This window comes from Durio zibethinus, unplaced genomic scaffold (genome assembly GCF_047325235.1).
Source record: "Durio zibethinus cultivar Kanyao isolate XHJ-2024 unplaced genomic scaffold, ASM4732523v1 HiC_scaffold_3, whole genome shotgun sequence".
Classification (NCBI taxonomy): Eukaryota; Viridiplantae; Streptophyta; class Magnoliopsida; order Malvales; family Malvaceae; genus Durio; species Durio zibethinus.
This window is the reverse complement of record NW_028323044.1, coordinates 2,963,905-2,979,119: the sequence shown is the minus strand read 5'-3', so window position 1 is coordinate 2,979,119 and position 15,215 is coordinate 2,963,905.

Below are 15,215 nucleotides of genomic sequence, written 5' to 3'. Positions count from 1 at the left end.
ATACAATCAAGAAAAAGATGTTGAAGAAGATTATGGTAAATCATCCAATCAAGAAAAAGGTAAATCATCCAATCAAGAAAAAGGTAAATCATACAATCAAGAAAAAGATGTTGAAGAAGATTATGGTAAATCATACAATGAAGAAAAAGGTAAATCATACAATCAAGAAAAAGATGTTGAAGAAGATTATGGTAAATCATACAATGAAGAAAAAGGTAAATCATACAATCAAGAAAAAGATGTTGAAGAAGATTATGGTAAATCATCCAATCAAGAAAAAGGTAAATCATACAATCAAGAAAAAGATGTTGAAGAAGATTATGGTAAATCATCCAATCAAGAAAAAGGTAAATCATACAATCAAGAAAAAGGTAAATCATCCAATCAAGAAAAAGGTAAATCATCCAATCAAGAAAAAGGTAAATCAGATCAAGAAAAAGGTAAATCAGACAATCAAGAAAAAGATGTTGAAGAAGATTCTGGTAAATCAAAAAAACATAGAAAGGAAGACGAGAGCAAGAGAGAAGCTCGTTTATTCCTACAAAAGTATTTGTATTTTCAATTCGGATGGGATGCTGATTCTTTCGATGAAAAAATAATCAAAAATATCAAAGCATATTCTTTCATTCTTGGCCTGATAAATATGAATGAAACTTTTCTATACTCTGTTAGAAGAGGAGGAACGAATCTGGATATTTTGATGGATTCGGCGGATAAGTTACTTTTAACTTATCAATACCTACTCAAAAAAGGAGTATTGATTATCGAACCAATTCGCCGGTATGTAGAAATTGATGGACAATTTATTCTATATCAAACTATAAGTATTTCATTGGTTCATAAAAATAAACATGAAATTAATCAAAGACGCAAAAAAAAAAAAAGACGCAAAAAAAAAAACTATATTGAAAAAAATAATTTTGATGAATCCATTGCAAGACATCAAAAAATGACTGAAAATAAAGACAAAAATCATTATGATTTGTTTATTCCTGAAAATATTTTATCCCCTAACCACCGGAGAGAATTGCGAATTCGAATTTCTTTCAATTCAAGGGATAAAAATGGTATGCATAGAAATCCAGTATTTTTAAATAATGTAAAAAACTGTGGTCAAGTTTTGAATAAAAACAAACATCTTGATAGTGATAAAAAGAAACTAATTAAATTAAAGTTCTTTCTTTGGCCCAATTATCGATTAGAAGATTTAGCTTGTATGAATCGCTATTGGTTTAATAGTAATAATGGCAGTCGTTTCAGTATGGTAAGGATACATATGTATCCGCGTTTGAAAATTCGTCAATGGTACATTTTTCCATATATTATGATTGAAAACCGGATTGATTAATTTTATTTGAAAAAATTATAAAGTTCATAACGAACTTAAAATCATTGTGCATATTAAAATGAATGGTATTATTATTATTACTGATCAGTAAAATTCACATTCAAAAAAAGGGGGAGAGAAATTTTTGTTTTATGGTAAAAAATTCATTCATCTCAGTTATTTTTCAAGAAAAAAAAGAAGAAAACAAGGGGTCCGTTGAATTTCAAATAGTCAGTTTCACCAATAAGATACGAAGACTTACTTCACATTTGGAATTGCACAAAAAAGACTATTTATCTCAGAGAGGTCTACGTAAAATTCTAGGAAAACGTCAACGGCTTCTGTCTTATTTATCAAAGAAAAATAACATACGTTATAAAGAATTAATTAGTGAGTTGGATATTCGGGAATCAAAAAATCGTTAATTTGATTGAATTAGTCGATTTATTATATTTTTCATTTTGATGTACTTCTTTTCGTTTTCAACAATTCATGTAAGAATGAATCGAGGAAAAACTTATGAATCTATCAGCTACAGAAAAAGACCTTATGATAGTCAATATGGGACCTCACCACCCATCAATGCACGGTGTTCTTCGTCTCATCGTTACTCTAGATGGTGAAGATGTTGTTGACTGTGAACCAATATTAGGTTATTTACACAGAGGAATGGAAAAAATTGCGGAAAACCGAACAATTATACAATATTTGCCTTATGTAACACGTTGGGATTATTTAGCCACTATGTTCACGGAAGCAATAACCGTAAATGGACCAGAACAATTGGGCAATATTCAAGTCCCTAAAAGAGCCAGCTATATCAGAGTAATTATGTTGGAGTTGAGTCGTATAGCTTCTCATCTATTATGGCTTGGACCTTTTATGGCCGATATTGGTGCACAGACCCCCTTTTTCTATATTTTCAGAGAAAGAGAATTAGTATATGATCTATTCGAAGCTGCCACCGGTATGAGAATGATGCATAATTATTTTCGTATCGGAGGAGTAGCGGCCGATCTACCCTATGGCTGGATAGATAAATGTTTGGATTTCTGTGATTATTTTTTAACAGGAATTGTTGAATATCAAAAACTTATTACGCGAAATCCTATTTTTTTAGAACGAGTTGAAGGGGTAGGGGTTATTGGTGGAGAAGAAGCAATAAATTGGGGTCTATCCGGCCCAATGCTACGAGCCTCTGGAATCAAATGGGATCTTCGTAAAGTTGATCATTATGAGTGTTACGACGAATTTGATTGGGAAATCCAGTGGCAAAAAGAAGGAGATTCATTAGCTCGTTATTTAGTCCGAATCAGTGAAATGACGGAATCCATAAAAATAATTCAACAGGCCCTGGAAGGAATTCCGGGGGGTCCCTATGAGAATTTAGAAATCCGATGTTTTGATCGAGAAAGGGATCCAGAATGGAATGATTTTGAATATCGATTCATTAGTAAAAAACCTTCTCCTACATTTGAATTACCGAGACAAGAACTTTATGCGAGAATGGAAGCCCCAAAGGGAGAATTAGGAATTTTTCTGATAGGAGATCAAAGTGGTTTTCCTTGGAGATGGAAAATTCGCCCGCCGGGTTTTATCAATTTGCAAATTCTTCCTCAGTTAGTTAAAAGAATGAAATTGGCTGATATTATGACGATACTAGGTAGCATAGATATCATTATGGGAGAAGTTGATCGTTGAAATGATAATTTATACAACAGAAGTAGAAGATATCAATTCCTTTTACAGATTGGAATCCTTAAAAGAGGTCTATGGGATCATATGGATGTTTGTCCCTATTTTGACTCTTGTATTGGGAATCACAATAGGTGTACTAGTAATTGTATGGTTAGAAAGAGAAATATCTGCAGGAATACAACAACGTATTGGGCCTGAATACGCCGGCCCTTTGGGAATTCTTCAAGCTCTAGCAGATGGAACAAAACTGCTTTTCAAAGAGAATATTCTTCCATCTAGAGGAAATACTCGTTTATTCCGTATTGGACCGTCTATAGCAGTCATATCCATTTTACTAAGTTTTTCAGTAATTCCTTTTAGCTCTCGCCTTATTTTAGCCGATCTCAATATCGGTATTTTTTTATGGATTGCCATTTCAAGTATTGCTCCTGTTGGACTTCTTATGTCAGGATACGGATCAAATAATAAATATTCCTTTTTAGGTGGTCTGCGAGCTGCTGCTCAATCGATTAGTTATGAAATACCATTAACTCTATGTGTTTTATCAATATCTCTACGTGCGATTCGTTGAAATATAAACTTTTCTTTTCCCTATTCCTTTCGTTCTATAAAATAAGCTGAATGGATTGAATAGATATCTTCGTTATTTTATTATCCTTCAGGTTGATAAACTAAATTAGATAGTTATATATGAGTGAAAGAAAGCAGCTTATAAATTCGCAGTAAATTAAACAAAAAAAAATTTAATCTCATTTCCTATGTACAAGAGTTAAGTGGAAGAAAACATAAGTGGAAGAAGTCTTTACCCCAAGACGGGTTGATTAGTCAATCTAGCTTGAAGCGGGCTCAAAAGATCAACCGTATAGAGTTTTGGCTATCCTTTGTATAGATTCCCATACATGTATTGCCAAACCAAACGGGGGATTGAACAAAAAAATGAGTGGATGGTTAGGAACACCAAAATACACAAAGGATTAGTAATGGAGATTATGTAAATTATATAAAAAGGATATTTCTGGATAACATAAAAAGAATACTAATTGGGGCTTTAAATTAGTAGAAATGAGTAGGCAGTACTACCCACGATTCCGGTCCAGAGTATGCTCCTATCCACCGATTAAAGTAATGACTATCAGGAACGAAATAATCCTTTACTATTTTTTAGTTTAAGCCCCCATTCGTAATTTTCTCAGATCAGAAAGAAGAATAGGAACGAAAAAGAAAGAATAAAAAATAAATATTTTTTTTTTTTTTATTCTTTCTTTCATATATATAGAGAGATATAATCTGTGTCATGATTTATGAGCTAATGTAATATTTAATTTTTTTCGTAATCGAAAACAATGGGTTGAAATATCTATTGATATTTCTACAAGAAGTATTTTATTGAAGGCTTAAGTTATTACTCAACAAATAAAAATTGAAATTAGTAACGGGCGAGATCAATTCAGAAGCACTTTTTTTATTCTTCATAATATAGCAGACAGAATTCCATTGGTATAATTTTGGACCTTCCAATCCATTTTTTCTCTATCTATTCTACAACCATACGAAGAGAAATAATACTGATTCGGTCCTTAAATTTATTTGTGACCCACGAGGAGCCGTATGAGTTGAAAACCTCATGTACGGTTTTGGACTAGCGATGGGAACAGTGATGTTATCATCGACTATAATTATCTAACAGCTCAAGTACAGTTGATATAGTTGAGGCGCAATCAAAATATGGGGTTTGGGGATGGAATTTGTGGCGTCAGCCAATAGGGTTTATCGTTTTTCTAATTTCTTCTCTAGCAGAATGTGAGAGTTTACCTTTTGATTTACCAGAAGCCGAGGAAGAATTAGTAGCAGGGTATCAAACCGAATATTCGGGTATCAAATTTGGTTTATTTTATGTTGCTTCCTATCTAAATCTATTACTTTCTTCCTTATTTGTAACAGTTCTTTACTTGGGGGGTTGGAATATTTCCATTCCGTACGTATTCGTCCCTGAGCTATTTGAAATAAATAAAATGAATGGAATCTTTGGAACGACAATTGGTATCTTTATTACATTAGCTAAAACTTATTTGTTTTTGTTTATTTCTATCGCAACAAGATGGACTTTACCTAGGTTAAGAATGGACCAATTATTAAATCTTGGATGGAAATTTCTTTTACCCATTTCTCTCGGTAATCTATTATTAACAACTTCTTTCCAACTTCTTTCACTGTAAAGAAAAAAAGAATACGAGATTCATGACTTGGTTCAAACAAGAGAAAGAAACAAACATAAAATTATTCATAGATATTCACGATATGTTCCCTATGGTAACTGGGTTCATGAATTATGGCCACCAAACAGTCCGAGCAGCAAGGTACATTGGTCAAGGTTTCATGATTACCTTATCCCACGCAAATCGTTTACCTGTAACTATTCAATACCCTTATGAAAAATTAATCGCATCAGAGCGTTTCCGTGGGCGAATCCATTTTGAATTTGATAAATGCATTGCTTGTGAAGTATGTGTTCGTGTATGCCCTATAGATCTGCCTGTTGTTGATTGGAAATTTGAAACGGATATTAGAAAAAAACGATTGCTTAATTACAGTATTGATTTCGGAATTTGTATATTTTGTGGTAACTGCGTTGAGTATTGTCCAACAAATTGTTTATCAATGACTGAAGAATATGAACTTTCTACTTACGACCGTCACGAATTGAATTATAATCAAATTGCTTTGGGCCGTTTACCAATGTCAGTAATTGACGATTATACAATTCGAACAATTTTGAATTCGCCTCAAAGAAAAACTGAGTAAGTAAACCTCCTATTCTATTAAAGAGAAATTTCCAATTCTTTTAAGGTTCCGTTTTGGTTTAAGTTAAAAGAATATTTGGTTTGACTTAAAAGAATGAGGCCTTTACTCTTTGTTTGGTCAATAAATAAAAATTCAATTACAAATTAACTGGTTGATAAGAATTTCGAATTCATTTTTCTTGAAAATCTATTAATATATTCGTAATTATTTCGAAATATATAGTTTCAAAAAACAAAATACCCTTTCGAACCGAACAAAAAAAAAGAATTAAAAACGAAACAATAATTGTACTTAGATCAATTCACACCTAATAGATTAGGATTTTATTCAATTAGGAACGTATCATAAAAAAAAAATTCCTGGTCGGGTCAATAAGATCATGAAAAGCATTTCGATTTATTTATCTCTTATTTTACATATAATGGATTTGCCTGGACCAATACACGATTTTCTTTTAGTTTTTCTGGGATCGGGTCTTATATTAGGGGGCCTGGGAGTGGTATTACTTACCAATCCAATTTTTTCTGCCTTTTCATTGGGATTGGTTCTTGTTTGTATATCCTTATTCTATATTCTCTCAAATTCTCATTTTGTAGCTGCTGCCCAGCTTCTTATTTATGTGGGAGCCATAAATGTTTTAATCCTATTTGCTGTGATGTTCATGAATGGTTCAGAATATTATAAAAATTTTAATCTGTGGACCATTGGGAATGGCCTTACTTCGTTGATTTGTACAAGTATTCTTGTTTCGCTAATTACTACTATATTAGATACATCATGGTACGGGATTATTTGGACTACAAGATCAAACCAAATTATAGAACAAGATTTGATAAGTAATAGTCAACAAATTGGAATTCATTTAGCAACAGATTTTTTTCTTCCATTTGAATTCATTTCACTAATTCTTTTAGTTGCTTTGATAGGTGCAATTGCTGTGGCTCGTCAGTAATAAATCTTTCTAACTAGGAATAGCAAGCAATCCAAATTAAACTTTTTTCTGTCTTATCGCATCTATTTTCCTTGAATTCTTGTTCGTGTATAAAATATAAAATAGAAATTCGTTTATTCGAGATATTTCCAATATATTCTTTTTGTTATATTCTATTCTAGTCAATCAAATCCGTTGAATTATTGTTCATATTAAAATGAATCGAAATTGATAAGGAGTTGGTCAATGATGCTCGAACATATACTTGTTTTGAGTGCCTATTTATTTTCTATCGGTATTTATGGATTGATCACGAGTCGAAATATGGTTCGGGCCCTTATGTGTCTTGAACTTATACTGAATGCGGTTAATATAAATTTTGTAACATTTTCTGATTTTTTTGATAGTCGGCAATTAAAAGGAAATATTTTATCAATTTTTGTTATAGCTATTGCAGCCGCTGAAGCAGCTATTGGATCAGCTATTGTTTCCTCAATTTATCGTAACAGAAAATCAACGCGTATCAATCAATCAACTTTGTTGAATAAGTAATATTAATAATATTAAATTATAAGATTCACCAATTTGAATTAGCATGTCCAATATGTTGGAATCTACATCATGTTTTCGAAAACGTAAGAAATCAAAGTATCTTGGTCCTTTCTTATGAGTTGATCCCGAAGGAAATTGATTAGAAAATTTCTGGTAAATCGTTGATTCATCTGGTGTTTAACTATAATGATTCATTTACAAGTTTACTAGATTGAAATTTTATGATGTTCAAAAAATTATAGATCCCATGTCACATTCAGTAAAAATTTATGATACATGTATAGGGTGTACTCAATGTGTCCGAGCCTGCCCCACCGATGTGTTAGAAATGATACCTTGGGATGGATGTAAAGCTAAGCAAATTGCTTCCGCTCCAAGAACAGAAGACTGTGTTGGTTGTAAGAGATGTGAATCCGCTTGTCCAACAGATTTCTTGAGCGTTCGAGTTTATTTATGGCATGAAACAACTCGAAGTATGGGTCTAGCTTATTGATACGTTCCCGAAAACCCCACTTGAATACATTTTGAATCCATTTTATTTTTTTTTTACTGAAAAAACCCGTGCTCAAAAAAAATCTTTTTTGAGCACGGGTTTTTCTGGTCCAAGTGCATCTTGTCTTTACCACGAATTATTTTCCTTGGTTAACAATAATTGTAGTTTTACCAATATCTGCAGGTTCTTTAATTTTCTTTCTTCCTCATAGAGGAAATAAGCTAATTAAGTGGTATACTATGTGTATATGCATATTTGAACTCCTTCTAACAACCTATGCATTTTGTTATCATTTCCGATTGGACGATCCATTAATCCAGCTGGAGGAAGATTATAAATGGATAAATTTTTTTGATTTTTACTGGAGATTGGGAATAGATGGACTTTCTATAGGGCCCATTTTACTGACAGGATTTATCACTACTTTAGCTACTTTGGCGGCTTGGCCAGTTACTCGAGATTCGCGATTATTCCATTTCTTGATGCTAGCAATGTACAGTGGTCAAATAGGATCATTTTCTTCTCGAGACCTTTTACTTTTTTTCATCATGTGGGAGTTCGAATTAATTCCCGTTTATCTACTTCTATCCATGTGGGGGGGAAAGAAACGTCTGTACTCGGCTACAAAATTTATTTTGTACACTGCGGGGGGTTCCATTTTTTTATTAATAGGAGTTTTGGGTATCGGTTTATACGGTTCTAATGAACCAACATTAAATTTTGAAACATTAGCTAATCAATCGTATCCTGTCGCACTGGAAATCATATTCTATATTGGATTTCTTATTGCTTTTGCTGTCAAATCGCCGATTATACCCTTACATACGTGGTTACCAGACACCCATGGGGAGGCACATTACAGTACTTGTATGCTTCTAGCCGGAATTTTATTAAAAATGGGAGCGTATGGATTAGTTCGCATCAATATGGAATTATTACCCCACGCTCATTCCATATTTTCTCCCTGGTTGATAATAGTGGGTACAATGCAAATAATTTATGCAGCTTCAACATCTCTTGGTCAACGGAATTTAAAAAAAAGAATAGCCTATTCCTCCGTATCTCATATGGGTTTCATAATTATAGGAATTGGCTCTATAACTGATACGGGACTCAACGGAGCTATTTTACAAATAATATCTCATGGATTTATCGGTGCTGCACTTTTTTTCTTGGCAGGAACGAGTTATGATAGAATGCGTCTTTTTTATCTCGACGAAATGGGTGGAATGGCTATTCCGATTCCAAAAATATTTACGATGTTCAGTATCTTATCGATGGCTTCTCTTGCATTACCGGGCATGAGTGGTTTTGTTGCAGAGTTGATAGTCTTTTTTGGAATAATTACCAGCCAAAAATATTTTTTAATGCCAAAAATACTAATTACTTTCGTAATGTCAATTGGAATGATATTAACTCCTATTTATTCATTATCTATGTCACGTCAAATGTTCTATGGATACAAGCTATTTAATGCTCAAAGTTCTTATTTTTTTGATTCTGGACCACGAGAGTTATTTGTTTCGATCTCTATCTTTCTACCAGTAATAGGTATTGGTATTTATCCGGATTTTGTCCTCTCATTATCAGGTGAGAAGGTCGAAACTATTCTATATAATTATTTTTATAGATAGTTTTGATGAATAAAACAAAAAATCAAAAAGTAATCCTATGATTTTTAAAATTGTTCGTTGTACAGTGAAAAAAAAAAGAAAGAAGTCTTTTTTCTTCTCTTAAGTTTAAGTTAAGTAAAAAAAGGTAAAAGAATTAAATTGAATTTTAATCAGACATCTTTGGCTTTTGTTAGAACCTTTTGAATCAAGTAGTGGAGTGATTCAAAAGGTTCTTGACAGCTTACAATAAGTTTTCTTATATATACGCTGTCCTATCTTAGTATTTGTTAGGCTTAGCCTTTTTATTCAATTCAATTAGATGTTAATGTAAATGAACCATAACTATGTAAACCTATTCCTAATAGATTGACCCCAAAATAGCATATCCAAATTATAAGAAATCCCATAGAAGCCACAAGTGCGGAATTTACACCTTCCAAATTTTTATTTGTTCGGGTATGTAAATAAATCGCGAATACGGTCCAAGTAATAAATGCCCAAGTTTCCTTTGGGTCCCAATTCCAATATGATCCCCACGCCTCATTAGCCCATACGGCTCCCGAAAGAATTCCTATGGTTAAAAAGATAAACCCGAGACTAATAATACGATAACTCCAACGATCCAATTGTTGAGTCAATTGATACCTGTAAAAATTTTTAGAAGAAAGAAAATAAGTGTTTAATAAAACATTGCTTCTTTCATTCATGTATTGGATTTCGCCAAACGAAAATGACTGATTTAATAAATTATTGTTTTTACCAATAATTTTTATGGCTTTTCGAAATGTAATGACTAGAAGAGCTACTGATAATAATGATCCACATAAAAGAGCTGCATAGCCTAATACCATCATACTTACGTGCATCATTAACCACTGGGATTGGAGAGCAGGCGCTAATATTGCGGATTGATGCATTTTGGTTAAAAGACCCGAAGTGGCAAAGCCTTGGGTAAAAATAACACTTGGTGCGGTTATTGCGCTTAAATCATTTTTACGCTTTTTAAAATAGTAAACCATATGAATAAGGGAGAAACCCCATGAAAGAAAGATTAATGATTCATATAAATCACTTAATGGGAAATGTCCTGAATAAATCCAACGAGTGACTAATAATCCTGTTATACAGAAAAAGGTAACTATCATGCCCTTTTCTGATGAATCATATAGTCCTACGACTTCATCGACTAATAAGAATAAGGTTAAAAAATGAATTGTAATTACAATTGAAACGACCGAAAAGGATATATGAGTTAATATATGCTCTAAAGTTGAAAAAATCATAAGAATTCTGAAAAAAGCGAGGGTTTCTAGATTTTATGGAATGGAAATCAGGAATTAAATTCATTATAGGACTTATTCTATCTCTTTTAGAAGATACTATGCCGCTACTCGGACTCGAACCGAGATGCTCTAGCACTGCTTCCTAAGAGCAGCGTGTCTACCGATTTCACCATAGCGGCTTGCTCGAAATCATAATAAGCCATTTTTTATTCAATCGTCGAGATTGAAGGTGAAGGGGTCAATTCAATGTAAAATGTAAAAGAAGCATTTAATTTAAATTGATGAATAAAAACTCGTTTAAATAGCAATTTGAAGGTTCAAAAAGAATCTTTATTATTTATCGTTTTATTTAATTATCCTTTTTTTTATTTAATATTTAATTTAATATTTAATTATTTCAACAGAGATTTTATAGTTTGTGTTTTCCTAAAAGAGAACTCCTCTATTGTAACTAAACTAACTAGTTGTAACTTCAATTCATAGATAGAATTCAACAAAAAAATGTTCTTTATCATTTTAATTTTTTAATGATTCATCTCTCATTCTTTTATATGATTTTTATGAATCTATAAAAAAAAAAATGCTTATCAATTGAATGAATAAATGAATGAAAAAATATTATTTTTAGAGATCACAATTTCAGCACCACATCCAATGATTTCAAAAGATTTATGTAATTTGCATAGCTTTGTATTAATCGTTAGGATTTTGCGTTTTAAGGATTTATCAAACCAACTAGATATTGGGTTGTACACGTTACGTTATATAAAAAGCGTTTCGATTCCTGTCATAATTGTACCATACTTCAAAAAAGTATTTCGAATTTCGAATTCTAAAAATATGTCTTGATTCATCTTCTTATACAAACATAGAATTTTTTTAGATCATTTTAAATTGATACATTATTTGTATATCCACTAAATTATAAAGGGAGTTTTCTCAATTGGGTTGAAAGCAAGGGAAGGATATATAGTAATTCAGAGAAATAATGATTCATAAAGTTACAAAATTGAAACTTAATGGATTAGTTTCAACAACCCAGTTAAAGCTCTTATATATATGTGCTCCGATATAGCTATAGTATAAATATACAAATTTTTATTATTTAATTATTTAATTATTTATTATTATAAATTGAAATTGAATATTATAAAAATAACAAATTATTATAACACTAAGATACCAAATGGGGCGATGGGGAAAATGAGAATCCCCATCCCGGAAATGAAAAAAAAAAAGATATTCAAAAAAGAAAACCTTTGTATCTTATTCGAGTTAAACCAATTCAGATTAAAAAAAAATTATTTGTCGTACAAAAAAACTTTTTGAATTACCCGTAAAAATAGATCTCGATAATGAAAAAGCTTTCAACGCCGCCCAATATCCTTTCTTTTTCCAAACATTTTTTCGAATACGCTTTTTTGATGTAGAAGTACGTTTTTTTGGAACTGCCATTCAAAAAAAAGGTTATTTAGTGCTATAGTTGGATGTCAAAGACATCTATTTTTAAAACAAAATGATCGGTGTCTTTATGTCATTATTTATCTATTCCTATAGATTTTCTAGATTAATAGATTTTCTAGATTATAATTATCTATATACTACTATATAAATTTCATAAGAACTAAATAGAGATGGGAAAATAACATAAAATGCTTCTATTCTAGAAAAAAAAAAAAAAAAAAATATGATATAACCTTTTTTTATTTATATTCCATACACTATCCAGAAAAAAAGAAGAATTTGTATTTAATTTATTGGTACCTTTCTTTTTTATATCTCCATTCAAATCTATAGGATAGATTAGGATCTATTATGATATATAAATTGAATTGATGAAATCAAAAAAACGTAAAAAAGAGTCTTTCCTTCTCTATCTCTGCCTATTTTTTTTGTCGTCCTACATTTATAATTTATACATCTCCATTTATACACGAAAAATACATCAAAACAAAAAAATGTAAAAAAACCATTTTATTTACCTAATAAAAAACAAACTTGAATTTTTTTCTATTAATTGGTAATTGGTCAAGCTCGAAGAGAGAGTATGCCCAATTTTCATTTTCAATCAAATTCGAATGAGACTCGTAATTAATCTGTTAAAGGATACATAATTTTGAAAAAAAAAAAGAATATTTTTTTTTTCCATTAGTAACTCGGTGATATCATTTGATTACTTCTAACTTCGAAATTTGAATATTTTTGAAATATTTGAGAAAGATTAAAAGATTAATAATAGAAAATTCCAGTTAACTTTGTAATATCTTGATTGTATTATTGCTCCCTTTCCATCAAAAGAGATAAGAGCCGGTGAATCAGAAACGATTAATTAAGAAAGAATAAGAAAAAAGTTTTTATGGAGCATACATATCAATATTCATGGATCATACCTTTTGTGCCACTTCCAATTCCTATTTTAATAGGAATGGGACTCCTACTTTTTCCGACGGCAACAAAAAATCTTCGTCGTATGTGGGCTTTTCCCAATATTTTATTGTTAAGTATAGTTATGATTTTTTCGGTCGATCTGTCTATTCAGCAAATAAATAGAAGTTCTATCTATCAATATGGATGGTCTTGGACCATCAATAATGATTTTTCTTTCGAGTTTGGCTACTTTATTGATTCACTTACCTCTATTATGTCAATATTAATCACTACTGTTGGAATTTTTGTTCTTATTTATAGTGACAATTATATGTCTCATGATCAAGGATATTTGAGATTTTTTGCTTATATGAGTTTATTCAATACTTCAATGTTGGGATTAGTTACTAGTTCTAATTTGATACAAATTTATATTTTTTGGGAATTGGTTGGAATGTGTTCTTATCTATTAATAGGGTTTTGGTTCACACGACCTGTTGCGGCAAACGCTTGTCAAAAAGCGTTTGTAACTAATCGGATAGGCGATTTTGGTTTATTATTAGGAATCTTAGGTTTTTATTGGATAACGGGAAGTTTCGAATTTCAAGATTTGTTCGAAATATTTAATAACGTGATTTATAATAATGAGGTTCATTTTTTATTTGTTACTTTATGTGCCTCTTTATTATTTGCCGGCGCAGTTGCTAAATCTGCGCAGTTTCCCCTTCATGTATGGTTACCTGATGCCATGGAGGGGCCTACTCCTATTTCGGCTCTTATACATGCTGCCACTATGGTAGCAGCGGGAATTTTTCTTGTAGCCCGCCTTCTTCCTCTTTTCATAGTTATACCTTACATAATGAATCTAATATCTTTGATAGGTATAATAACAGTATTATTAGGGGCTACTTTAGCTCTTGCTCAAAAAGATATTAAGAGGGGTTTAGCCTATTCTACAATGTCCCAACTGGGTTATATGATGGTAGCTCTAGGTATGGGGTCTTATCGAGCCGCTTTATTTCATTTGATTACTCATGCTTATTCGAAGGCATTGTTGTTTTTAGGATCCGGATCCATTATTCATTCCATGGAAGCTATTGTTGGATATTCTCCAGATAAAAGCCAGAATATGGTTTTTATGGGCGGTTTAAGAAAGCATGTGCCAATTACACAAATTGCTTTTTTAGTGGGTACACTTTCTCTTTGTGGTATTCCACCCCTTGCTTGTTTTTGGTCCAAAGATGAAATTCTTAGTGACAGTTGGTTGTATTCACCGATTTTTGCAATAATAGCTTGGTCCACGGCCGGATTAACAGCATTTTATATGTTTCGGATCTATTTACTTACTTTTGAAGGACATTTAAACATTAATTTTCAAAATTATAGTGGCAAAAAAGGTAGCTCCTTCTATTCAATAAAACTATGGGGTAAAAAAGAAGAGCAAACAATGATTAACAGAAATTTTCCTTTATCCCCTTTATTAACAATGAATAATTTATTAACAATGAATAATAATGAGAAGCCATATAGAATTGGTGGTAATGTAAAAAAAGGGGCTCTTATTACTATTACGAATTTTGGCTACAAGAAGGCTTTTTCTTATCCTCATGAATCGGATAATACTATGTTATTTCCTATGCTTATACTGGTTCTATTTACTTTTTTTGTTGGAGCCATAGCAATTCCTTTTAATCAAGAAGGAATACATTTGGATATATTATCCAAATTATTAACTCCATCTATAAATCTTTTACATCAAAATTCAAATGATTTTGAGGATTGGTATCAATTTTTAACAAATGCAACTTTTTCAGTGAGTATAGCTTGTTTTGGAATATTTACAGCATTCCTTTTATATAAGCCTTTTTATTCATCTTTACAAAATTTGAACTTACTAAATTCGTTTGCAAAAAGGGGTCCTAAAAGAATTTTCTTGGATAAAATAATATATTTGATATACGATTGGTCATATAATCGTGGTTACATAGATACGTTTTATTCAATATCCTTAACAAAAGGTATAAGAGGATTGTCCGAACTAACTCATTTTTTTGATAGGCGAGTAATCGATGGAATTACAAATGGAGTAGGCATTACAAGTTTTTTTGTAGGAGAAAGTATAAAATAAGTAGGGGGAAGTCGCATCTCT